This window comes from Rattus norvegicus, chromosome 1 (assembly GCF_036323735.1).
Source record: "Rattus norvegicus strain BN/NHsdMcwi chromosome 1, GRCr8, whole genome shotgun sequence".
In the NCBI taxonomy this organism is placed as follows: Eukaryota; Metazoa; Chordata; class Mammalia; order Rodentia; family Muridae; genus Rattus; species Rattus norvegicus.
In genome coordinates this window covers 179,731,672-179,757,378 of record NC_086019.1, presented here as the reverse complement: position 1 = coordinate 179,757,378, position 25,707 = coordinate 179,731,672, and the positions used below count along the sequence as shown (strand labels likewise).

Sequence of the window (25,707 nt, the reverse complement as noted above, 5' to 3'; positions counted from 1 at the left end):
AAAATTGTTCTCTGACTTCCATACATGCACTGCGGCACATGTGTCTGGGCATGAGTGCACACATGTATACACACCCTTGAAGAATAATGATAACAGTGTTATATAAGAAAATATCATTTGCAGGCGAATTAAATGTGGATTATAAGTGAACTGTGTATCAATCAAGGTTTTTGTTGTGCTTACCAGTGGAAGCAGAGTGCTGACAGCGAGAGATGGAAGGAGGATGAGTGTGATGAATTTTGGTTTTGGAAGGTGCAGGAAGGTACAATCTTCTTTCTGTACTATTTCCTTCTGACTCCTTTTTCCTTTTAGAGACTCACTATTGTCTTACCTTTATTTGGACTTAAAGTTATAGCCAGAAAACTGCTTTTAGAGTTGGCTAAGATGCTACCTCTTCAATTCCTATCAATGATGGAAAGCATTGGGGGTGTATAACTTAAACATGAACTATGACACGAGTGTTTTTAGATGAGAGTCTCTTAAACTGTGTTATGTACAGTGCTGCGTGCTTTGGCTGAAAGTAATGTCAAAGCATCAGGCTTTATATTTATTAGTATTGTGTTATTTGTTTGCAAAACAGCTATTATTCTAGGAGGGATGAGATCATCTGAATAGTGATAAAAACTTCTCCAGAGACATTTTAAGTTACTAATTTTAAGTTACCTAATTTAAGGTCTAGTGTACTGATAATCTGCTCTATGCATAACTATCCTAGACTCTTATAAATTAAATGATAATTTAATGCACAGTATCTAGCAGGTAATATTTTTAGAAAAAAATTTTTTAATTTTATCTGTTATCTATCGTCTATGTCACATGTCTATCCATCTGTCTACTCTTTTTTTCCATATCTATTAAATTGTGTATTTCTTATTTACATCTCAATTGTTACTACCTTTTCCATTTCCAGGCCAACATCCCCCTAACCCTTCTGCCTCCCCTTCTAGATGGGTGTTCCCCACCCCATCCTCCCCCCATTACTGCCCTCCCCCCAAGAATCCCGTTCACTGGGGGTCCAGCCTTGACAGGACCAAGGGCTTCCCCTTCCACTGGTGCTCTTACTAGGCTATTCATTGCTACCTATGGGGTTGGAGCCCAGGGTCAGTCCATGTATAGTCTTTGGGTAGTGGCTTAGTCCCTGGAAGCTCTGGTTGGTTGGCATTGTTGTTCATATGGGGTCTCAAGCCCCTTCAGCTCTTTCAGGCCTTTCTCTGATTCCTTCAACGGGGGTCCTGTTTTCAGTTCAGTGTTTTGCTGCTGGCATTCGCCTATGTATTCTGGCTGTGTCTCTCAGGAGAGATCTACATCCAGCTCCTGTCAGCCTGCACTTCTTTGCTTCATCCATCTTATCTAGTTTGGTGGCTGTATATGTATGAGCCACATGTGGGGCAGGCTCTGAATGGGTGTTCCTTCAGCTTCTATTCTAAACTTTGCTTCCCTATCCCCTCCCAAGGGTATTCTTGTTCCCCTTTTAAAGAAGGAGTGAAGCATTCGAATTTTGGTCATCCTTCTTGAGTTTCACATGTTCTGTGCATCTAGGGTAATTCGAGCATTTGGGCTAATATCCACTTATCAGTGAGTGCATACCATGTGTGTTTTTCTGTGATTGGGTTACCTCACTCAGGATGATATTTTCCAGTTCCATCCATTTGCCTATGAATTTTATAAAGTCATTGTTTTTGATAGCTGAGTAATATTCCATTGTGTAGATGTACCACATTTTCTGTATCCGTTCCTCTGTTGAAGGGCATTTGGGTTCTTTCCAGCTTCTGGCTATTATAAATAAGGCTGCGATGAACAAAGTGGAGCACGCGTCTTTGTTATATGTTGGGGCATCTTTTGAGTATATGCCCAAGAGAGGTATAGCTGGGTGGTCAGGTAGTGCAATGTCCAATTTTCTGAGGAACCTCCAGACTGATTTCCAGAATGGTTGTACTGGTCTGCAATCCCACCAACAATGGAGGAGTATTCCTCTTTCTCCACATCCTTGCCAGCATCTGCTGTCCCAGGAGTTTTTGCCATTCTGACTAGTGTGAGGTGGAATCTCAGGGTTGTTTTGATTTGCATTTCCCTTATGACTAAAGATGTTGAACATTTCTTTAGGTGCTTCTCGGCCATTTGATATTCCTCAGCTGTGAATTCGTTGTTTAGATCTGAACCCCATTTTTTAATGGGGTTATTTGTCTCCCTGAAGTTTAACTTCATGAGTTCTTTGTATATTTTGGATATAAGTCCTCTATCAGTTGTAGGATTAGTAAAGATCTTTTCCCAATCTGTTGGTTGCTGTTTTGTCCTAATGACAGTGTCCTTGCCTTACAAAAGCTTTGTAGCTTTATGAGATCCCATTTGTTGATTCTTGATCTTAGAGCATAAGCCATTGGTGTTTTGTTCAGGAAATTTTCTCCAGTGCCCATGTGTTCCAGATGCTTCCCTAGTTTTTCTTCTATTAGTTTGAGTGTATCTGATTTGGTGTGGAGGTCCTTGATCCACTTGGAATTAAGCTTTGTACAGGGTGATAAGCATGTATTGATCTGCATTCTTCTACATGCTGACCTCCAGTTGAACCAGCACCATTTGCTGAACATGCTATCTTTTTTCCATTGGATGGTTTTGACTCCTTTGTCAAAAATCAAGTGACCATAGGTGTGTGGGTTCATTTCTGGGTCTTCAATTCTATTCCACTGGTCTATCTGCCTGTCTTGTACCAATACCATGCAGTTTTTATCACTATTTCTCTGTAATACTGCTTGAGTTCAGGGATAGTGATTCTCCCGGAAGTCCTTTTATTGTTGAGGATAGTTTTAGCTATTCTGGGTTTTTTGTTATTCCAGATGAATTTGCAAATTGTTCTGTCTAATTCTCTGAAGAATTGGATTGGAATTTGGTGGAGATTGCATTGAATCTGTAGATCACTTTTGGTAAAATGGCCATTTTTATTATATTGATCCTGCCAATCCATGAGCATGGGAGATCTTTCCATTTTCTGAGATCTTCTTCAATTTCTTTCTTCAGAGGCTTGAAGTTCTTATCATACAGATCTTTCACTTGCTTGGTTAAAGTCACACTGAGGTATTTTATATTATTTGGGACTATTATGAAGGGTGTCATTTCCCTAATTTCTTTCTCACCTTGTTTCTCTTTTGTGTAGAGGAAGGCTACTGATTTATTTGAGTTAATTTTATACCCAGCCACTTTGCTGAAGGTGTTTATCAGATTTAGTAGTTCTCTGGTGGAACTTTTTAGATCACTTAAATATACTATCATTTCATCCACAGATAGTGATATTTTGACTTCTTCCTTTCCAATCTGTATCCCTTTGATCTCCTTTTGTTGTCTGATTGCTCTGGCTAGAACTTCAAGAACTATATTGAGTAAGTAGGGAGAGAGTGGGCAGCCTTGTCTAGTTCCTGATTTTAGTATTGCTTCAAGTTTCTCTCCATTTAGTTTAATGTTAGCTACTGGTTTGCTGTATATGGCTTTTGGTATGCTTAGGTATGGGTCTTGAATTCTTGTTCTTTCAAGGACTTTTATCATGAAGGGGTGTTGAATTTTGTCAAATGCTTTCTCAGCATCCAATGAAATGATCATGTGGTTTTTATCTTTCAGTTTGTTTATACAGTGGATTACGTTGATGGTTTTCCTTATATTAAACCATCCCTGCAAGCTTGGGATGAAGTCTACTTGATCATGATGGATGGTGTGTTCTTGGATTCAGTTTGCAAGAATTTTATTGAGTATTTTTGCATTGATATTCATAAGGGAAATTGGTCTGAAGTTCTCTTTCTTTGTTGGGTCTTTGTGTGGTTTAGGTATAAGAGTAATTGTGGCTTCATAGAAGGAACTCGGTAGCGCTCCATCTGTTTCAATTTTGTGGAATAGTTTGGATAGTATTGGTATGAGGTCTTCTATGAAGGTCTGATAGAATTCTGCACTAAACCTGTCTGGACCTGGGCTCTTTTTGGTTGGGAGATTTTGATGACGGCTTCTATTTCTTTTTTTTTTTTTAAAGATTTATTCATTTATTATATATAAGTACACTGTAACTGTCTTCAGATACACCAGAAGAGGGCATCAGATCTCTTTACAGATGGTTGTGAGCCACCATGTGGTTGCTGGGAATTGAACTCAGGACCTCTGGAAGAGTAGTCGGGTGCTCTTAACTGCTGAGCCATCTCTCCAGCCCGGCTTCTATCTCTTTAGGAGTTATGGGGTTGTTTAAATGGTTTATCTGTTCCTGATTTAACTTCGGTACCTGGTATCTGTCTAGGAAATTGCTCATTTCCTCCAGATTTTCAAGTTTTGTTGAATGTAGGCTTTTGTAGTAAGATCTGATGATGTTTTGAATTTCCTCTGAATCTGTAGTTATGTCTCCCTTTTCATTTCTGATTTTGTTAATTTGGACACACTCTCTGTGTCCTCTGGTTAGTCTGGTTAAGGGTTTATCTATCTTGTTGATTTTCTCAAAGAACCAGCTTCTGGTTCTGTTGATTCTTTCTATGGTCCTTTTTGTTTCTACTTGGTTGATTTCAGCTCTGAGTTTGATTATTTCCTGCCTTCTACTCCTCCTGGGTGTATTTGCTTCTTTTTGTTCTAGAGCTTTTAGGTGTGCTGTCAAGCTGCTGATATATGCTCTCTCTTGTTTCTTTCTGCAGGCATTCAGAGCTATGAGTTTTCCTCTTAGCACAGCTTTCATTGTGTCCCATATGTTTGGGTATGTTGTACCTTCATTTTCATTAAATTATAAGAAGTCTTTAATTTCTTTCTTTATTTCTTCCTTGACCAGGTTATCATTGAGTAGAGCATTGTTCAACTTCCATATATATGTGGGCGTTCTTTCCTTATTTTTATTGAAGACCAGCTTTAGCCTGTGGTGGTCTGATAGGACGCATGGGATTATTTCTATCTTTCTGTATCTGTAGAGGCCTGTTTTGTGCTGGTTATATGGTCAATTTTGGAGAAAGTACCATGAGGTGGTGAGAAGAAGGTATATCCTTTTGTTTTAGGATAGAATGTTCTATAAATATCTGTTAAGTCCATTTGATTCATAACTTCTGTTAGTCTGTCTAGGTCTCTGTTTAATTTCTGTGTCCATGACCTGTCCATTGATGAGAGTGGGGTGTTGAAATCTCCTACCATTATAGCGTTAGGTGCAATGTGTGCTTTGAGCTTTAGTTAGGTTTCTTTTATGTATGTAGGTACCCTTGTATTTGGAGCATAGATATTAAGGATTGAGAGTTCATCTTGGTGGATTTTTCCTTTGATGAATATGAAGTGCACTTCCTTATCTTTTTGATGACTTTTGGTTGAAGATAGATTTTATTCGATATTAGAATGGCTACTCCAGCTTGCTTCTTCAGACCATTTGCTTGGAAAGTTGTTTTCCAGCCTTTTACTCTGAGGTAGTTTCTGTCTTTGTCTCGGAGGTGTGTTTCCTGTAGGCAGAAAAATGCTGGGTCCTCATTACATATTCAGTTTGTTAATCTGTGTCTTTTTATTAGGGAATTGAGTCCATTGATGATATGATATTAAGGAATAGTGATTGTTGCTTCCTCTTTTATTCGTGTTTGGATGTGAGATTATGTTTATGCTTGTCTTCTCTTTGTTTTATTGCAAAATGATTAGTTTCTTGCTTTTTCTAGGGTGTAGCTTGCCTCTTTGTGTTGGGCTTTACCATTTATTATCCTTTGTAGCGCTGGATTTGTAGAAAGATATTGTGTAAATTTGGTTTTGTCATGGAATATCTTGGTTTCTCCATCTATTTTAATTGAGAGTTTTGCTGGATACAGTAACCTGGGCTGGCATTTGTGTTCTCTTAGGGTCTGTATGACATCTGTCCAGGATCTTCTGGCTTTCATAGTCTCTGGTGAGAAGTCTGGTGTAATTCTGATAGGTCTGCCTTTATATGTTACTTGACCTTTTTCCCTTACTGCCTTTAATATTCTTTCATTGTTTTGTGCATTTGGTGCTTTGACTATTATGTGACGGGATGAGTTTCTTTTCTGGTCCAATCTATTTGGAGTTCTGTAGGCTTCTTGTATGCCTATGGGTATCTCTTTTTTTAGGTTAGGAAAGTTTTCTTCTATGATTTTGTTGAAGATATTTACTGGTATTTATGAGTCTTCACTCTCTTCTATACCTATTATCCTTAGGTTTGATCTTCTCATTGTGTCCTGGATTTCCTGTATGTTTTGGACCAGTAGCTTTTTCTGTTTTACATTATCTTTGACAGTTGAGTCAATGATTTCTATGGAATCTTCTGCTCCTGAGATTCTCTCTTCTATCTCTTGTATTCTGTTGGCGATGCTTGTATCTATGACTCCTTGTCTCTTCCTTTGGTTTTCTATATCCAGGGTTGTCTCACTATGTGCTTTCTTGATTGCTTCTATTTCCATTTTCACTTCCTTCACCTGTTTGATTGTGTTTTCCTGTAATTCTTTCAGGGATTTTTGTGTTTCCTCTCTAAGGGCTTCTACTTGTTTACTTATGTTTTCCTGCATTTCTCTAAGGGAGTTCTTTATGTCTTTCTTAAAGTCCTCCATCATCATGATCAAATGTGATTTTAAATCTAGATCTTGTTTTTCTGGTGTGTTTGGATATTCAGTGTTTGCTTTAGTGGGAGAATTGGGCTCTGATGATGCCATTTAGTCTTGATTTCTTTTGCTTGGGTTCCTGCGCTTGCCTTTCACCATCAGGTTGTCTCTGGTGTTACCTTGTTTTGATGCTTCTGACAGTGGCTTGACCGTCCTATACGTGTATGTGTCAGGAATGCTGTAGACCTGTTTTCTTGTTTTCTTCAGCCAGTTATGAAAACAGAGTGTTCTTCTTTCAAGCGTGTAGTTGTTCCTGTCCACTGGCTTTCAGCTGTCCCTGTGGGTGGGAACCAGAAGGGCCTGCCCCTACTTCCTCTGGGTCCCTGTGCACAGGGGGCCCAGATGGTACTAGGCATTTTCCTTTAGAGTCAGAAATGTGAGCAGAGGGTAGTCTCCTCTTGTTTTCCAGGCGTGTCTGCCCCTCTGAAGGTCTAGCTCTCCCTCTCACAGAATTTGGGTGCAGGGAGCCGTTTGACCAGGTCCGTTCAGATTCGGGTGCAGTCTGGACCGCAGGGCTCTTGCAACTTGACTGCCTCTATCTTCCTGTGCCCAGAGGCCCTATGCAGTTTCCTCTTGGGCCAGGGATGTGGGCAAAGGTGAGCAGAAGTGGTGGTCTCTCCTGCCCTGCAGTCTCAGGATTACCCACACTGGCGATCAGCTCTCTCTCCCATGGGGTTTGGGAACAGGGAGCTGTGGGCTGGGATCAGCGAGCCCATCTGTCTATTCTTGTCTTGTATAGTAAAAGAAGCCATTTATTAGTTCTAGTCATCTTTCCTTTAACTGAAAAAAAGCACAATATATCTTTCTAGACAAGAAATAATCCCATTAAAAGTGTAGGGTTTTTTTTTTTTTTAAATTTACTTTTAGTTTTTAACTGCGTATGTGTCTGTCTGTGTGTATGTTCATGTGAGTGTAGGTGACTTTGGAGACTCAAAAAAGGTATCAGATTCCCTGGAGTTGGAGATTGAGGCATTTGTGAGTTGTTAGCCGTGAGTGCAGGTAATTAAGTTGGGTCCTAGAGTCACAGTGCTACTGTGGCCCATAGGTAGGAGTATGGATGCATCAGGAGCTACTGTTCATATAGGTTATATATTGAAGGTATGCATATTTCCTAGCAAAACTATGAATTTCTTACATAAAGGCTTGGCTTAGACAGGCAGAGTTACTTGAATCTCTCTATGTCTTAGGTGTCTGTGTCTAACTTCTTTAGCATGGGACTTTTAAAGCAAATGTAATTACTTATTTCCCCTTTCAAAACTAAGAAGTTTCTATCTGGCATGTGATAGTTCTTACTAGTTGCTTTTGGACAGACTTTGGTCCCAGAACAGCAGTCTGTGCATATTGAAAATCAGCCCAGAAGACTTCAGGTGACTATTACTAAGGTTTATTCTAATTCTGATCATTTTCTTTTTTTGTCTTAATATTAAATTCACTCCCCAGCTTAGTGGCCACCCAGTGATGGGACTGTAGGCATCTCTTAAGCCTGAAAAGGTACATTAAGATTAACGCAGGGGCCTTCTGTACTTTGCTGAAAGTAATTCTGTGTGTCTTACTTCAGTTTATTTACTTTTTCTGCAGAATTACTGTAAAGGTTTTCTATTTCACTCATTACAGCACAGTGTTTTTCACATTTGAATAGACTGCATCAACATGAATTCTTTATAAGGACCTTAAAACAAACTTTGCCAAGTCCCAGAATACAGAAGTGAATTCACATCCCAATACTCAGCTGCCTCATGAATAAAGGAGAGCTTGTGCCTGACACTTTGAAGCTGTAGCTGTTAAACCATACAGAATATTTACCTCAATAAATCATTATAAGAAAATAAGGTACAATTATACCCACAGAGAAAGAGAATTCAAAACAGCGATTTATGTGTTTCGGTGCCTATCCCTCTCCCACCGTGTTTTGAATTTCAGGAATGTTTGTCATCTTTGGCTGCTCCTTGTATCTTTAAACTAATGGGTTCTCCTTGTTCTTTATTTTATTTTTCACATTCCTCATTAAGGTCGTTATTTTTCTTTGACACACGACATGATTTGAATAGTATACCAGGTTTCACATTGAAAATGAACTGTATCTCTTTTCTTAGCTAAACAAAGGAATCAGGAGGAACTGCTAATTTATTTTAAATAACATAAGGTGTAGTTGCTTAAATTTGTGACATATGAACTGAAATTCCATGTGAAGAGTTTTTTGTTTTTTTTTTTTTTTTACATCATTTTGAAGTATTCCTGAGAAAAAGGAAGAACTGGGCTACAATGGAAAGAAGACCACTGCTGTAGCTCCAGCCTTGACTGGGCATGGCAATTTGCCTATAATCCCAGCACTCAAGAGACCTGGCCAGGACAACTGTGAGTTCGAGACCAGCCTGAGCCACACAATGGGGAGACTCATCTCAGTTGAACTAGTTTACTTATTCACAGTGATAATGGTGCTGTGGAAAGATATATTTGCTCACACAGGCCTATTTCAGGCTTTTGAAAAGTAAAAAAAAAGTATCCCCAACCCAGAAGAGAAGTGGTAACTTGGGGAAAGGAGTGACAGTGAGGTCAACAGAGTCCGGCAGGCAGGGGCAGGGGCAGGGGCAGGGGCAGGGGCAGGGGCAGGGGCAGGGGCAGGGGCAGGGGCAGGGGCAGGAAGGCTCTGAGTGTGAGTGCAGCCTGCTGTACACAGTGAGCTCCAGGCCAGCTAGGGCTACATAGTGAGACCCTCTCTATAAATAAATAAGTAAACAAACAAAAAACATTAGATAAGGAAATTTGTGCCTAGAATAAAACTCATCAGATGTTGTTTTAAAGAGGATATAAAGTGTTTTAAAGAACTAATTTATCAAAGTATAAAAGTTTTACTGATTCAATGCAAGACAATTTAAATTTTTTACTGTATTTAGAAAAATTAAAGCAAATGCTATTCTTATAACTTATCAATAGAAACAATAGGTTAAATTTAAATTGATTGAAGTTATGATTACTTTTTAATCAAAGAATTATACTTTTAAGTATAATTATCTAAAAATTATCAATCTATGAAATTATGGATGTTCGTGATATTATAGATTTTTTTAAAATGGCTATTCTGAGAGATCTAACTCGAGGCTTTATACATGCTAGGAATTTACTATACCACTGAATTAGGACTTAGCCCTAGAGTTACATAGACTTGTAATGTATTTTTTTATTACCTAAGCATTTCACTAGTTACTTTTCTTGTTGCTGTGGAAGAGTAGAGAAGAAAAGTGTACTTGTACACTGATTTCAGTCCATTGTGTTGGGGAAGGCACTGTGGCAGAAGCTGCTTAATCTGTGGCTGTGAAGCCGAGTGGATGGCAGGAAGAAGCCAGGGTAATTTACTCTCAGGAGCCTATTTAAGTAAGCTACTTTTCTTCTGCTAGTCTCAGCCTGTGCTAGCTTCTACAGCCTCCCAAAATAGTGCACCAGCTGGGGAGCAGGAGTCAGAGCATATGAGCCTGGGGTAAAACTGTGTGTGTGTGTGTGTGTGTGTGTGTGTGTGTGTGTGTGTGTGTGAAAGAGAGAGAGAGAGAGAGAGAGAGAGAGAGAGAGAGACAGAAAGAGAGACAGAGAGACAGAGAGAGAGACAGAGAGACAGAGAGACAGAGACAGAGACAGAGAGACAGAGAGAGACAGAGACAGAGAGACAGAGAGACAGAGAGAGAGAGACAGAGACAGAGAGAGAGAGACAGAGACAGAGACAGAGACAGAGACAGAGACAGACATAGAGACACACACAAACACACATGACCATGCACACAGAATAAGAATGACTAGTATTTAAAAGTTTCTGGGATCCTGGGATGGTCCATCTCCACTTTCTCTAGAATTACAACCTTTTTTAGTCTTTCCATTCATATCTATAGCTTTTATTTACTGTGCCTTATTTATTATGTGTCTTTACAACAAGAGCTCTGTGAGCAAGGACCTGACTTATTTTGTTTAATATTATATTATCACTGCCTATACAGGTATGTGTGATGCATAGTATATGCTTTGTAAATATTTTAGGATGAAGGGATGAACATTATTATCACTTTAAATAAGTAAAGTAGTTTAATTTTTAGGAGTCCCTTTTTTGTCTGCCCTAGCTATGAGTATAGCTGAGAAAAGCAAGTAAAAGCAAGTCTAAAGGTGAATTAGTAAGTCAAAGAAGGAACCAACTTAAGACAAGAGAATTCAATTAAATGAAAGAAGTCAACTAGATGGTTAAGGACTTTGGCTGCCAGACCCATTGACCTAAGTTCTACACCCTATATTCACATGGTAAAGGGGAACCAATTCTTTCAAGTCATCCTATGACCTCCACATTCCCCCGCCCAGTGATAACTATTAAGACAACAACATTAGCAACAGCAACAGCAACGAGAACAAGAACAATAACAGAAGACCTAACTATTGAGGAGGAGCAGAAACATTCTCTGTCAGTCTTCCTCACCTTCCCTTTGGTTTTTTTCGAGACAGTTTCCTGGTATAACCTTGGCTGTCCTGGAACTTGCTCTGTAGAACAGGCTTGCCTCTGCCTCTCAAGTGCTGGGATTAAAGGTGTAACCTTCCATTGCCCGGTATTCTGAGTCTCTGTCTCTGTCTCTGTCTCTGTCTCTGTCTGTCTCTGTCTCTCTGTCTCTGTCTCTTACACACACACACACACACACACACACACACACACACACACTGTATTTGGTTATCTTCACCCCAATTACTCTCTCACCCCTCCCACTGTTAAACCACTTCTTCCCAGCATCTCCTCCTTTACTTTCTTGTGTTTTGATTTGGTTTTGTTTTGATTGTGTGACCCACTGAATCTAATGAAGTTGCTTGCATGAGCATAAGGGGCTGCTATTTGCTGTAGCATCAGCAACTTAACAGTGGTATCACTGGAAAAAAATGGCTCTCCCTTCCCCAGCAATGATTAAATACTAATAGTTTCTGAAAGGTACATTCTCCTGAATGTTCTCCTGAGTGTTCACAGACCACCATCTTGTACAGGTAATCATGTCTCCCATGAGCTCATGAGTTTGCAATGGGTATGTCCAGAAGATTGGGTTTCACAACACTCTCTCCCAGCCCTGCTCTTAAAATTCTTTCTTCTCCTTCTTTCTTTTTGTTCCTTTATTTTTGGAAGGCTATTAACTTTCAATATAGAAAAATAAAATAGTTCGTAGTAAAAAGTAATATGTCAATATTCAGGAAGTAAGATTAATGAGAGTAAAAAATAAAAAATAAAAGTGAAAGATATTTATTTACTCAATTTCTATAGTTGTTTTTCAAGTACTTTATGAAGGGTATTGAAGGTGATCCTAAATTCTCTTTTTCTTTCAGTGAACTTTTAAACCTAGAGGGCAAATATGTTGTGTACATTAGTAACAAAAGAATCATAAGATAAAAGCTATGACATTGAAAGTAGTCACAAAAGGCTACATAGTAGGTGATGGCACTTAATGAAAAGGCTAGAATAAGTGAATCTACAGAATGAAAAGTAGAGTGTTACTGGTGAGGTGGGGATTGGGAGGTAGGAGTTGCTTCTGATGTTGCATGTGGGTTTATTTGAGGGGGTGACAAAACTTTCTAAAACTGGTGATGGGGGCACAATTATATAGATGAACTAAGCTTTACTGAATGCTTTAAATGAGAGAATAGTACAGTTTATAAATAGCATTAACATTAGACTGTTGTTTACGGTGTATGTAGGAGGGCTGGGGAAGGACACTAGAGATGCTCAAGATAAGTGAACTGAGAAGAAACTGGGCTGTCAAGCAGCAGATAATGGAATGGTTGGGTGTGTTTATGGAGAAGAAGCCTCTTACTTTTGACAACTGGACATCTCTGTGTATAGGACAGAGGAGTAGCTAGGGTCTGCAATAAGTACCTTTTGTTATTGTTCGTCTGTTTGAGACGGTTTTGATACTAGCCTTGGCTGCCTGAGAACTCTATAGAGTCCAAGTTGGCCTTAAACTCACAAAGATCCACCTACTTTGTCTCCTAAGCACTAGGATTTGTGTACCATAATCCCTTTTGGCAAAGGATGTTTTAAAGAAAAATTCACAAGTCTGCAGCTGGACACGGTGGTGTGAATCTGTAGTGCCAGGTATAGGGTTACTTGAGCATAGGAGTTTGAGGCCAACCTGAGCATCTTAGTCAGATCGTCTCTCTTAAAACAAGCAAGCAAGCAAGCAAGCAAGCAAACAAGCCAGCCTTATGCTTGAATTCTCTTGAGATATATTCTGAGTGGATGAAAGGGAAAAAGGCAGGAGGGTGAAACTAAGAGTGAAAGGTTAGCGATAGACCTCAGGAATACAGGAATGTCTAGCACTCATCAGGCAGGCTTTTCCCCAGCAAAGCCTTCTTCCTCAGGAAATGCTCAAAAAAGTAGAGTAAGTATGCTTGTGTTAAATGTGTGTATCTGAGTGAAAAAAGACATGGAATCTAGGTTAGTGGTGAAGAACAGGACCTAAATCACACCGAGGAAGAAGGCAATGATAGTGACCTGGTTTGTTCTATTGCTTGGACATTCCTGGTTACTTTTCTGGTTCCATTTCCTCCTCCTGTGACTTTACCGAGTCACAGAGCCAGTGCCTTTATTTGATGTAATCTTATTTAATTTCAGGAGGTTAGGAATAGGCCAGGCAAGCTATTTGTCACCCTCTATTATTCCCTGTGACTGGAGTTACAGATTGTTGCAAGCCACCAAATGGCTGCTGGGAACTGAGCCTCAGTCCTCTGAAAGAGCTGCTAGTACTGTTAGGTACTGAACCAGCTCCCTGATCTTTCATTTTAATTAGAAAGATAAAGGTGAAAGGAGAAAACAGTGTTTGGCACAGGGATGTAAATTATGAAAAATGGGCATCTGATTGTCAAGGTTATTGCTGTCTAAGAGGTGAAAGAAAAGAACCTTTTCATGATTGGCAGATTCTAACTTCCATGTGAGTGATGAGTGGCTGAAATCCAGATGATTTCTGTCTCTGTTTGTTTCATGGAAAATGGATATTTTTTCTGTTAAATGATGATTTAAAACCTAACATCTGAAAATCCTTAAGTTATCATTATATTCTAAAATATTTCCTATAATGTTGTACCTTAGATTATTCAGAAGAGTTGAACTGTTCTTTATTAAGTTTATCATTTAACTTGGGAAGAATCCTTATGACATTGTAGCTATTGACAATAAATTAACTTATAGAGGATCACAGTAGGACAGGATCCACTCTTCAGATCCTTCCAAGATCTGAATGTATGCATAAGAAGATGGGAAGACTTTGTTTTTCCCTTATGATAACCTTCATGAAGCCCTTACATTTTGCATATGAATAACGACATTTAAATCCATAGCCAAGTTTCTGAGAGAGGGGAAGTTCAAAGCTGCAGTGGGAGGCAAAGGAGAGCAGCAGTGCTGGGCGTGCTGCCAAGGCGTCTACACTAAGCCTTGGACATATTTAAATTTGATTCTATTAAAAACACATAACCTTAGTACAATATAGCACGAACATTTTGATGACTTAGTGTGTTCCTAATTTCTAGTGTATGTACAGTGCTGTGCAACCATCACTACACTCAGGATATAAAACAATGTATTCAAACCCTAAGTTTTTCTCATCAAGCCTTCTCCCTTCTCACAGCTTGAATAAGACGTGTCCCTGATGTTACATCTTGCCTCTTGTTGACATCCTATAAGGGGATGATTTTTTTTTTTTCGAGGAGAAAGGGATTTATTTTAGTTTATAGTTCTATAAAACAGTCAATCACTGAGGGAAGCCAGGGCAGGAACTGACACGGGGCTGCAGGAGCCTAGAGGCAGGAGCTGACTTGGAAGCCATGAAGATTTATCTTTTGTTCCCCATGATTTGCTTAGCCCTTACCATCTAGACCACCAGCCCAGGGGTAGCATTGCCCACAGTGAGCTGGGCTTTCCCATATTCATCAATCAAGGAAATGCCCCTGACACTTGACCATGGACCAGTCTGTCTGGACCTTTTTTCTTTTCTTTTTTTTTTTTTATTAACTTGAGTATTTCTTATATACATTTCGAGTGTTATTCCCTTTCCCGGTTTCCGGGCAAACATCCCCCTCCCCCCTCCCCTTCCTTATGGGTGTTCCCCTCCCAACCCTCCCCCCATTGCCGCCCTCCCCCCATAGACTAGTTCACTGTGGGTTCAGTCTTAGCAGGACCCAGGGCTTCCCCTTCCACTGGTGCTCTTACTAGGATATTCATTGCTACCTATGGGGTCAGAGTCCAGGGTCAGTCCATGTATAGTCTTTAGGTAGTGGCTTAGTCCCTGGAAGCTCTGGTTGCTTGGCATTGTTGTACTTTTGGGGTCTCGAGCCCCTTCAAGCTCTTCCAGTTCTTTCTCTGATTCCTTCAATAGGGGACCTATTCTCAGTTCAGTGGTTTGCTGCTGGCATTCGCCTCTATATTTGCTGTATTCTGGCTGTGTCTCTCAGGAGCGATCTACATCCGGCTCCTGTCGGTCTGCACTTCTTTGCTTCATCCATCTTGTCTAATTGGGTGGCTGTATATGTATGGGCCACATGTGGGGCAGGCTCTGAATGGGTGTTCCTTCAGTCTCTGTTTTAATCTTTGCCTCTCCCTTCCCTGCCAAGGGTATTCTTTTTCCTCATTTAAAGAAGGAGTGAAGCATTCACATTTTGATCATCCGTCTTGAGTTTCGTTTGTTCTAGGGATCTAGGGTAATTCAAGCATTTGGGCTAATAGCCACTTATCAATGAGTGCATACCATGTATGTCTTTCTGTGATTGGGTTAGCTCACTCAGGATGATATTTTCCAGTTCCAACCATTTGCCTACGAATTTCATAAACTCGTTGTTTTTGATAGCTGAGTAATATTCCATTGTGTAGATGTACCACATTTTCTGTATCCATTCCTCTGTTGAAGGGCATCTGGGTTCTTTCCAGCTTCTGGCTATTATAAATAAGGCTGCGATGAACATAGTGGAGCACGTGTCTCTTTTATATGTTGAGGCATCTTTTGGGTATATGCCCAAGAGAGGTATAGCTGGATCCTCAGGCAGTTCAATGTCCAATTTTCTGAGGAACCTCCAGACTGATTTCCAGAATGGTTTTACCAGTCTGCAATCCCACCAACAATGGAGGAGTGTTCCTCTTTCTCCACATCCTCGCCAGCATCTGCTGTCACCTGAGTTTTTGATCTTAGCCAATCGCACTGGTGTGAGGTGAAATCTCAGGGTTGTTTTGATTTGCATTTCCCTTATGACTAAAGATGTTGAACATTTCTTTAGGTGTTTCTCAGCCATTCGGCATTCCTCAGCTGTGAATTCTTTGTTTAGCTCTGAACCCCATTTTTTAATAGGGTTATTTGTTTCCCTGCGGTCTAACTTCTTGAGTTCTTTGTATATTTTGGAAATAAGGCCTCTATCTGTTGTAGGATTGGTAAAGATCTTTTCCCAATCTGTTGGTTGCCGTTTTGTCCTAACCACAGTGTCCTTTGCCTTACAGAAGCTTTGCAGTTTTATGAGATCCCATTTGTCGATTCTTGATCTTAGAGCATAAGCCATTGGTGTTTTGTTCAGGAAATTTTTTCCAGTGCCCATGTGTTCCAGATGCTTCCCTAGTTTTTCTTCTATTAGTTTGAGTGTGTCTGGTTTGATGTGGAGGTCCTTGATCCACTTGGACTTAAGCTTTGTACAGGGTGATAAGGATGGATCGATCTGCATTCTTCTACATGTTGCCCTCCAGTTGAACCAGCACCATTTGCTGAAAATACTATCTTTTTTCCATTGGATGGTTTTGGCTCCTTTGTCAAAAATCAAGTGACCATAGGTGTGTGGGTTCATTTCTGGGTCTTCAATTCTATTCCATTGGTCTATCTGTCTGTCTCTGTACCAATACCATGCAGTTTTTATCACTATTGCTCTGTAATACTGCTTGAGTTCAGGGATAGTGATTCCCCCTGAAGTCCTTTTATTGTTGAGGATAGCTTTAGCTATCCTAGGTTTTTTGTTATTCCAGATGAATTTGCAAATTGTTCTGTCTAACTCTTTGAAGAATTGGATTGGTATTTTGATGGGGATTGCATTGAATCTGTAGATTGCTTTTGGTAAAATGGCCATTTTTACCATATTAATCCTGCCAATCCATGAGCATGGGAGATCTTTCCATCTTCTGAGGTCTTCTTCAATTTCTTTCCTCAGTGTCTTGAAGTTCTTATTGTACAGATCTTTTACTTGCTTGGTTAAAGTCACACCGAGGTACTTTATATTATTTGGGTCTATTATGAAGGGTGTCGTTTCCCTAATTTCTTTCTTGGCTTGTTTCTCTTTTGTATAGAGGAAGGCAACTGATTTATTTGAGTTAATTTTATACCCAGCCACTTTGCTGAAGTTGTTTATCAGCTTTAGTAGGTGATTTTATTCAGCACATGCCTGTGCTCTCCACCCGAGGAGCATGTGTGGCTTGGGTCATATCTGTGGACTCACACTTCATTTTTACAGAGGTTCCACTTGCTGCTGAAGAGCATTCAGGTTGTTTCCAGGCTCAGTTATTTTTTTTTTTGAAATAACTTTTAGCTTAGCAAGCAAAGAAGTGACTTTCTTTGTGTCATTGTCATGCATACATCTAAAATCATGCCTTCATTCTTATTTGTCCACTTGTCCTTCTCCGTCCCTGCTCCATTCTCTCTGGTCCCCTTCCTTTTCCCAAATAGTCTCTTCTGCTTTTGAAACAGACTCCACTGCTTTTTGTGCGTTCCTTTCATTCCCCTTAGACCTCTTCTCCTCTCCAGGATACCTTTCCATCTTTGTCATGGATATGCACACGCACATAATTTAGTCTAGGTTATACACATGAGAGAAAATGTGATTTTGTTTTTATGAATTTGCCTTATTACTTCATGATTTTCAGTTATATATATTTTTCTGAAGATGCCATGATTTTAATCTTCCTTGAAGTGCCACAGAATTCCACAGTTACATAAACACTGGTTTTTTTAATCCTTCCCTCTGTTGATGGACATCTAGGGTACTGTGAATAGTGAAGCAGTTAATATAGATGTGCTGTGTCTCTGTGGGACACTGACTCAGAATCCCTAGAGCAGTAACCTAGGCAGCTGTAGCTGGATCACACTGCATTTCTGTCTTTAAGTTTTTGAGGAGCCTCCATACTGACTTTCATAGTGGCTGCACTAATTTATATCCTCATTAGTGATATATAAAGCCCCATCACATATGGCTTCTTTGATTTCTTGAACACAAACATTTAACCTAAGCTAAGATGGAGCCTCAGTGTGTTTCGCATTTGCATTTGAGGGTTCTATTTCTACGTGAGAGTGAACAATGCCACTGATGTGTTGAAAAGAGTACAGCAAATGTAAAGTATGGGTGTTTAAAGAATGGTGGCTATTCTAACCCATGAATGTGACATGTCTTTTCCATGGGTTTTCTTTTCTTTTCTTTCTTTCTTTCTTTTATTTTTTGTGTCCTCTTCAATACCCCTCTTTGCTTTTGTCTCTCAGTTTTTGAGATTGAATCCAACCCTCATATGTTCAGAATGAACTCTCCCACTGAGCTATACTGTGGTCCCTCTTTAGTGGTTCTCAATAGTGTTTTTATCACTGTGTGTGTGTGTGTGTGTGTGTGTGTGTGTGTGTGTCTGTGTCTGTGTCTGTGTCTGTGTCTGTGTCTATGTGTGTATGCGTGCCCACGCACGTGGTCATAGTCGTCCTGAGGGACCAATCACCTTTATGTTTTAAAAAAGAGTGTGGTGGTAAATATTCAATAAAATTCTACCATCCCACACTGTGCCAGCTCCAGGAGGCCATGTGGCATCTGCCGGCATTTTCATGTTAGTCAACAAGGCATTTCAACCCAACTTGCTAAGTTTCCAATTTTATCCCAAGATGTAACTGGCTACTCTCTGGCCCTGCAGTGATCTCACCATCCCTCTAGTTCCCAAGGGGGGTCACTGCCGCGCCAGTGCCATACAGAGACTGCCTATCTTGAGGCTCTCTTGCTGTGGACTCTGCTCACATTCCCAGCATCCAACCCCTGTGGTTATCATCACAACTCCCAGTAAGTTGTTAAAATCGAAGCTCAATAAACTTGTAATCTATCAATTAGATTTATATCTTAAATTTTCATTCCACAAAACATTCACAAAATAAACTCACAACCAATTAACAATGATATAAATTGCCCACCTAAATAAGACAATTGTCCTATAGAAATCCATCCCTTATGAAATGTTCATTACCACCTGTGGCCCCTTAAGGCCACACAGACCTGGGTCATCCTTTTCCTCCTCCATCTTGGTGGTTCTTCTTTCTCCTCTCTCCCTCCTCTTTCCAAAACTCTGCTCCTGCCTTACTTTTTCACTGCACAATCACAGGCCTTGTCTTATATTGTGCCTGCCTTCATCTGTAGATAGACAACAATCCACAAGAGATGTTTGTTTACTTGTTTTTATTAATTTTCATTTATGCCTATATGTCTGGGTGTAGATGCTATGTATGTAGATGCCTGTAGTGGCCAGAAATGCATCACCTCACTTGTAATGGGGGTTTCAGAAAGTTGTAAGCTGCCTGTCATTGGTATTTGGGAACTCAACTTAGATCCCCTAGAAGAACAGCAAGCCATCTTAAGCACTGAGCCATTACTCCAACCCCCAAGACTGTGGTTTTATTTTTTTTAATTTATTTATTCATTATATATAAGTAAACTAGCTGTCTTCAGACACACCAGAAGAGGGCATCAGATCTCTTACAGATGGTCAAGAGCTACCATATGGTTGCTGGGATTTGAACTTAGGACCTCTGGAAGAGCAGTCAGTGCTCTTAACTGCTGAGCTATCTCTCCAGCCCCTGTGGTTTCATTTTTAACTTGTGTGTGTACATGTGTATGCCTGTCACATATGTGCAGGCACCTACAGAGTCCAGAAGATGGCACTGAGTCCCCTGGAACTGGAGTACAGGTAGTTGTGAGCTGCCTGACATGGGTGCAGGGAACCCAACCAGAGTCCTCTGTAAAAGCTAGCAAGAGCTTTTAACTGCTGCACCACTTCTCCAGCTCCCAGATTTCTCTCTTTAAAAGATGTGGATTCTAGGGATCAAACTCAGGTCCTCAAGCTTGCCAGTAATGTAGTTACAGACTGAGTGCCTTCCCAGCCTCTCATCATGTTTGTTGTACAGATCTTTTACTCCCTTAGTTAGGTTTATTCCTGTTATTTATTTACTTACTAGTTACTTTGAGTAATACTGCTTTCCTAATTTCAAAAAATTGTTAGTTTATAAAAACACTGCTTATTTTTGTATATTGAGTTTGGTGTCCTTCAACATGGTGACTTTTATTAGTTTGACATGGGTTTGTCAGGCCCCTAGGCTTTTTCATATCATGTTTTTTAAACAGAGACAGTTTGACACCATCTTTCTCGTTGTGATGTCCTCTATTTACTTCTGTTGTTTGATAGTGTTGGTGAAGACTTCAGGAACATGTTGAATGAAAGTGGGGGAAAGCATTGTATTGTGCACTGGTCACCGGGGATGTAGCATGTACAAGGCTTTGGAGTTCTGTTCAGCAACATAGAAGGGAAAGGTGGTGGAAGTGTATATCCTTATCTTGTCCAGAGTTTAGATAGAAAGTGATTGCCATTTCCATATTTAGTTTTATGTTATATATGGACTTCTAAGTACCTAAATTGTCCAGTTTTCTTTTCCTAAATGGATGGCAAGTTTTAAGGAATACCCTTTCTAAATCTATGGAGATGGCCATATGGTGGTTAATCCTTGGTTCTGTTGCATGATGTACCACATTTTTTGGTTTGCATGTGTTGAATCTTCCCTGTGGAGGTGTGCAAGAATGCACTGACCCTTTAAAAGCTCTCCCTCAGAGCCCCCTAAACATGTGAGCTGGATTTTTGGCAAACGTGGGCTTGGAGATCCCTCTAGTGCTGAGATAGTAGCAGTACACTGATTGTAGCCACAGGAAACCTTGCCAGTGATGGATGCATCAGTACTGAGATAGTGGCAATGACTCACTGTGACAGGAAGCACCCTGCTTAGAACTCCTGGGAGGACAGGCACAAATCCAGACTACAAAGAGTACAATAAAAATCCACTCTTCAGAGGAGAAACCCCTTCACATACCAACATGGTTCCAGTAGCATCCTACCTAATGGACTAAAATAAAGCAGCAAAAACTGTTCATAAGGCTGTCAATATGTGTGAACTTCGGGCAAAAATGTTTCAAAGGGTTGTTTTAAGAAAACCTAGTGAACGGGCTGGAGAGATGGCTCAGCCGTTAAAGGCTAGGCTCACAACCAAAAATATAAGAAAACCTAGTGAACTACAAGAAAATTCAGAGAAAGAACTCAGTGCTTTTATCAGAGAAACGTAACAGAAAGATTGAAGTAATAAAAAAAGCCAACAGTAATCCTTGAACTAAAAAGTATACTCAGTAAAATGATAAACACAATAGAAGGCACTCATAGCAGGACACATCGACGAAGTGATAAACACAGCGGAAGGTGCTATAGCAGAACACATCAAACAGAAGTAACCACTGAGACCCAGGATGGGCTATTTAAAAACACAGTTGAAAGAGGAAAAAAAAGTCCCAAGAATGAGGAGGATTGAAGGACTGACAGGAAGTCTGGTACATCATTAAAAAAGCAAGTATTTCGAAGAGAATTGCATGTATGGATCATACTTGTAGTATTCAGGCTGTTATGTTTCAAGTGATCCTTGACCTTACCAAATGGGTAATAAACATGTTAAAAAAAAAGATGACCTAGAGAAAGATGTAAATACCCAGGTACATGAAGGTAAAAGGACACTAGCCAGATAAACTCAACGAAGTCTATCCTATGACATATCATAATAAAGCTTAAAGACAAGAACCTCAAAGAAGCAAAAACAATAACAACAACAACAAAACAAACAAACAAAAAGGGTGTTTCTACTTGACAGCCTACTTCTCTGTGGAAGTCACAGTGTAGATCATGGGGAAGTAGAAGGGGTTATTCACAGCGCTGATGGGGAAAGAACTACTCTAGGGAGTAAACACACGCTTCGGAAATGGAGGAATGGGCTCTGAGATGGCTCAGCAGGTAAGGACGCTGTAACCAAGCCTGGAGACCTGAGACTTCTCCTCCAGAACCTCATGGTGGAAGGACAGAACTGACTTTCCACAAGTTGTCCTCTGACATCCACAAGCATGCATTATGACATGCACACACACACACACACACACACACACACACACACACACACACACAGAGAGAGAGAGAGAGAGAGAGAGAGAGAGAGAGAGAGAGAGAGAGAGAGTGTTCCCCCAACAATCCCTAATGAGTAATTAAAGGTCTCTCAACACGAAAAGTCCAGGGCCAAAGAGACTCATTGCTACATTTATATTCAACATTTTAGAATTGATGCCAGTTTTTAATTAAAGTATTTCAAAATGTCAAAGGGGAGGAATTTTTTCCTCCAAATATATTCTGCAAAGACAGAATCATGACAACACTCAGGTAACAAAATCAGACAATGCTCCCAAAATGAAAGCTGTGGGCAAACATTCTTGGATAACAGTTGAAAAAAATCCTGAATAGAACACTACTCAGCAGGGCACAGGCGGATGAGATGCCTTGACTAAGAATAGTAATCACCGGAGTACAAGGAAGGTTCAATACAGGCAAATTCCTAAATGTGACACCTTACATCAGCAGAATGGAGGGCACAAACCACATGTCATCTCAATAGAGAAGCATTCCTTAAAATCCAGCTGCCCTTATCAGAACAGATTGAGTATAGGTTGATGGCAGAGAGAGGCCACAAAGAGGCCCATAGCTGACATCATACTGGACATGAACATCAAAAATCTCTCCCTAAGAGGATTTAGCTCAGTGGTAGAGCGCTTGCCTAGCAAGTGCAAGGCCCTGGGTTCGGTCCCCAGCTCCGGGAAAAAGAAAAAAAAAAAGAAAATAAAATCTCTCCCTAAGACCCAGAGAAAGAGCAGGATGCCCAATTTTACTTCATTCATTCAACCTTGTCTTGGAAGTCCCAGTCAGAGTAACAGAAATCGAAACACACAGTCGTCCAGTGGATCCAGAGGAAAGAGTAAATGAACAAAAGAAGAAACAACTCAGGAGGGCACACAACAGAGAACGATGATGTAGGTAGCCCAAAGTACAGACATAATGGCACTTACTGCATTTGTCCGACGACGTCAGGTGTGTGTAGGACTTATGCAGCTGTTTATGAAACAAAGACAGGATGAGCAGTAGAGCTGGGGAAAATACTTCAGTTAAATACTTCAGAGTTAGAGAGAAAGGCACTTTAAAGTCGGAAGTTGCAAACTACAGACATAGTAATTATTAGAGATAAAGTAATTGTATGATAATAAAAGAACAGACTACCATTTTTGAATATTTAAAAAGATTAGCTTTTCACCTCAAATACAAATAATGTTTTCATTTAAAAATAATAAAATATGTAAAGTAAGAATGGAAATTATTATAATTAGAACTATATATGAGAATAAAGAAAAATTAAAAATAAAAGTTATGAAACAACAGTAGATGAAATTTAATTTACTTGTGAAACTGTGTTGCCTCTGTTGACCTCAGATTAGTGATCCTCTTGCCTTCAGCCTTTTGAGTGCTGGGGTTATAGGTATATAGTGTCATACATAATTCCAAATATGTAACTTTCATTTATGTACACTTGTGTATACGCAGGGCTGAGGCCAGAAGGGGTCAGAGCGCCTGGAGCTGGATTACAGGCCGTCCTGAACCAACTAACACTGGTGCTGAGGATTCTCTTCAGGCTCTGGGGAGGGGCAGCAACTGGTCTTGACCACTGAGCAATTTCTCAGCCCATAGTAAACCTTTTGTCTGTTTGCTTGTTTGCTTGCTTTAGACAGGGTTTCACTGTATAGCTCTGGCTGTCCTGGAACTAGTTCTGTTGAACAGGCTGGCCTTGAACTCACAGAGATTTGCCTGCCTCTGCCTCCCAAGAGCTGGGACTAAAGCTGTGTGCCATCACTACCCAGCTCTATATTAAACTTTTAATGTGTACTCTTCTAACTGGATTTGACTCCAACATGTATCATTGTAAAGTTCCTAGAACTGAAAGGAGGAATTGGCAGATGATTCTAACACTTCCTCCTTGGTATCTATCAAGCAGATCCAAAAGATTTGAAAATAACACATTTAATAAACCAACTCAATGTACATTTACCCACCAAGAGGTTACATTTGCTCCTTTTATTTATGTATGAAATATATTTAAAATTAAGCATATACTAGACAACAAAATAATCTTAACAGATTTTAAAGTCATACCAAATTCTCAGTGTAATTAACTCAGATCAATAAGATGAGTAAGTAAAACTAGAAAAGAGAATCACATATTCAGAAATTGTAAAACATTAATTAATGGATTGATATTGTAGAAAGTATTAAAATGTAGTGTTATGAATTTAATGGTTATAAAATATCAAAGTAGTGTTTATTATTTTAAAATTTTATTTTAAAGATTATTTTTATTTTATTTTCCATTTATTTTAAAAATACTTTCATTTTTATTTTACATGTATTGGTGTTTTGCTTGTGCGTATGTCTGTGTGAAGGTGTTGGATGTCTTGGAACTGGAGCCACAGGCAGTTATGAACTCCCATGTGGATGCTGAGAACTGAACCTGATCCTCTGGAAGAGCAGCCAGAGCTCCCAACTGCTGAGCCATCTCTCCAGCCCCTTAGAAATACCTTTTTTTTCTTTTTTTCGGAGCTGGGGACCAAACCCAGGGCCTTGCGCTCACTAGGCAAGCGCTCTATGGCTGAGCTAAATCCCCAACCCAGAAATACTTTTAATGATTACATTTTCACTATTGGGCATGGAATCCATAGCCTTATACATACAGGCAAACACTCTTGAGCTGACTCTTGAACCAGACATTTTATAAATTATTTTTATTAGAAAAAAGGAAGAACATCAAATAAATACATTTGAAAAACTAAGTAATCAACAGAAGAAATTAGAGAACAGCAGAATTTCCAGGGTCTACTCAGGCTGCCCTAATAGACCACAGAGAAAGAGATAAGCATAGTTCTGGTAGAAGTGTATTGCTCACTTTTCTGAAAGCTAGAGGTCCTAACCCAAGACCGGAAGAGCTCTGTTCCTGGTAAGGGCTGTCTTCATGATTTGCAGATGGAAATTGTACTGCTGTGTCTGCCATGCTGGGCAAAGAGAAAGTCTGGACTCTCTTTTGTTTCTTCTAATATGAACATGAATCCTACGGGACCAGTTCCACCCTTATGACTTGTTAGAGTTTGGATGTCAAATGTCCCACACAGGTCTGTGAATTCAAGGTTCGGTCTTTGTAATGGTTTAGTTCAGGTACATACACCTGACACAGTGCTGTGTTGCCAGAGGCCTACAGCAAAGGAAACAGTAATAGTTGAATCAGAACCTTCAAAGTTCTGGGCCACAATACAGCCTTTTTCTTTTTTACTTAATTATCTCAGATACTTAATTACAATGACAGAAAGCTCACTACCATACTTTAATATAGGCCTCAATTCCAAATACAGTTAGTTACATTGGGAGTCAGGAGTTTCAACACATTAGTTGAGAGCATACAATTGTATATAAGTAAGAATAAATTAAAATAAATCAAAAGAAAGTAAAATATCTGCTTCACTATGGATTAAACTAAGTTAAATGCAAATCACTAAGTCTATTTACAGGTGACCATATAGGACCATTAGTGTGCAACTAGAAGTGTTTTCTAATAATTTTATATGTTCTGTGCTGATCAGTTTGATCAGACATTTCTGTGTTTGTATTCTTCATGCATGGATATAGGTCAATAGGCCAATTTGTATTTAAAGTATTGCTAGTTGTCATTGTAGAAGAAAAAGTAAATAACAAATCCTTTCCAGGCTATTAAGACTTATGCTCAGAAATGCCATAGATACTTTTCCTATGCTCATTGGCCAGCATGCGGCCACCAATGTCTTAGCAATTACAGATGAAATGATATCCCCACATACCAAGCCCCAGTAACATACCGAACAAGGCATATTTTAAGTCAAAATTAGAGGAGAAAAATTTTAATATATTTGAAGAGAATGAGTAATATCA

At 39.7% G+C, this 25,707-nt stretch overlaps 1 protein-coding gene across 6 annotated transcripts in view; it reads left to right on the top strand.

Annotated features, from left to right (window-relative positions):
- Positions 1–25,707, top strand: part of Sox6 (SRY-box transcription factor 6) — a 611,566-nt gene that overhangs the window by 11,865 nt on the left and 573,994 nt on the right. For 3 of the 6 annotated variants that reach the window (XM_039106327.2, XM_063285251.1, XM_063285245.1), the window contains exon 3: positions 8,821–8,945. The exons of the other annotated variants lie outside the window; for them this stretch is intronic. The gene's annotated coding sequence lies outside the window, so the exon portion shown is untranslated. The remainder of the gene's footprint in view (positions 1–8,820; positions 8,946–25,707) is intronic. 6 annotated transcript variants of the gene reach the window in all.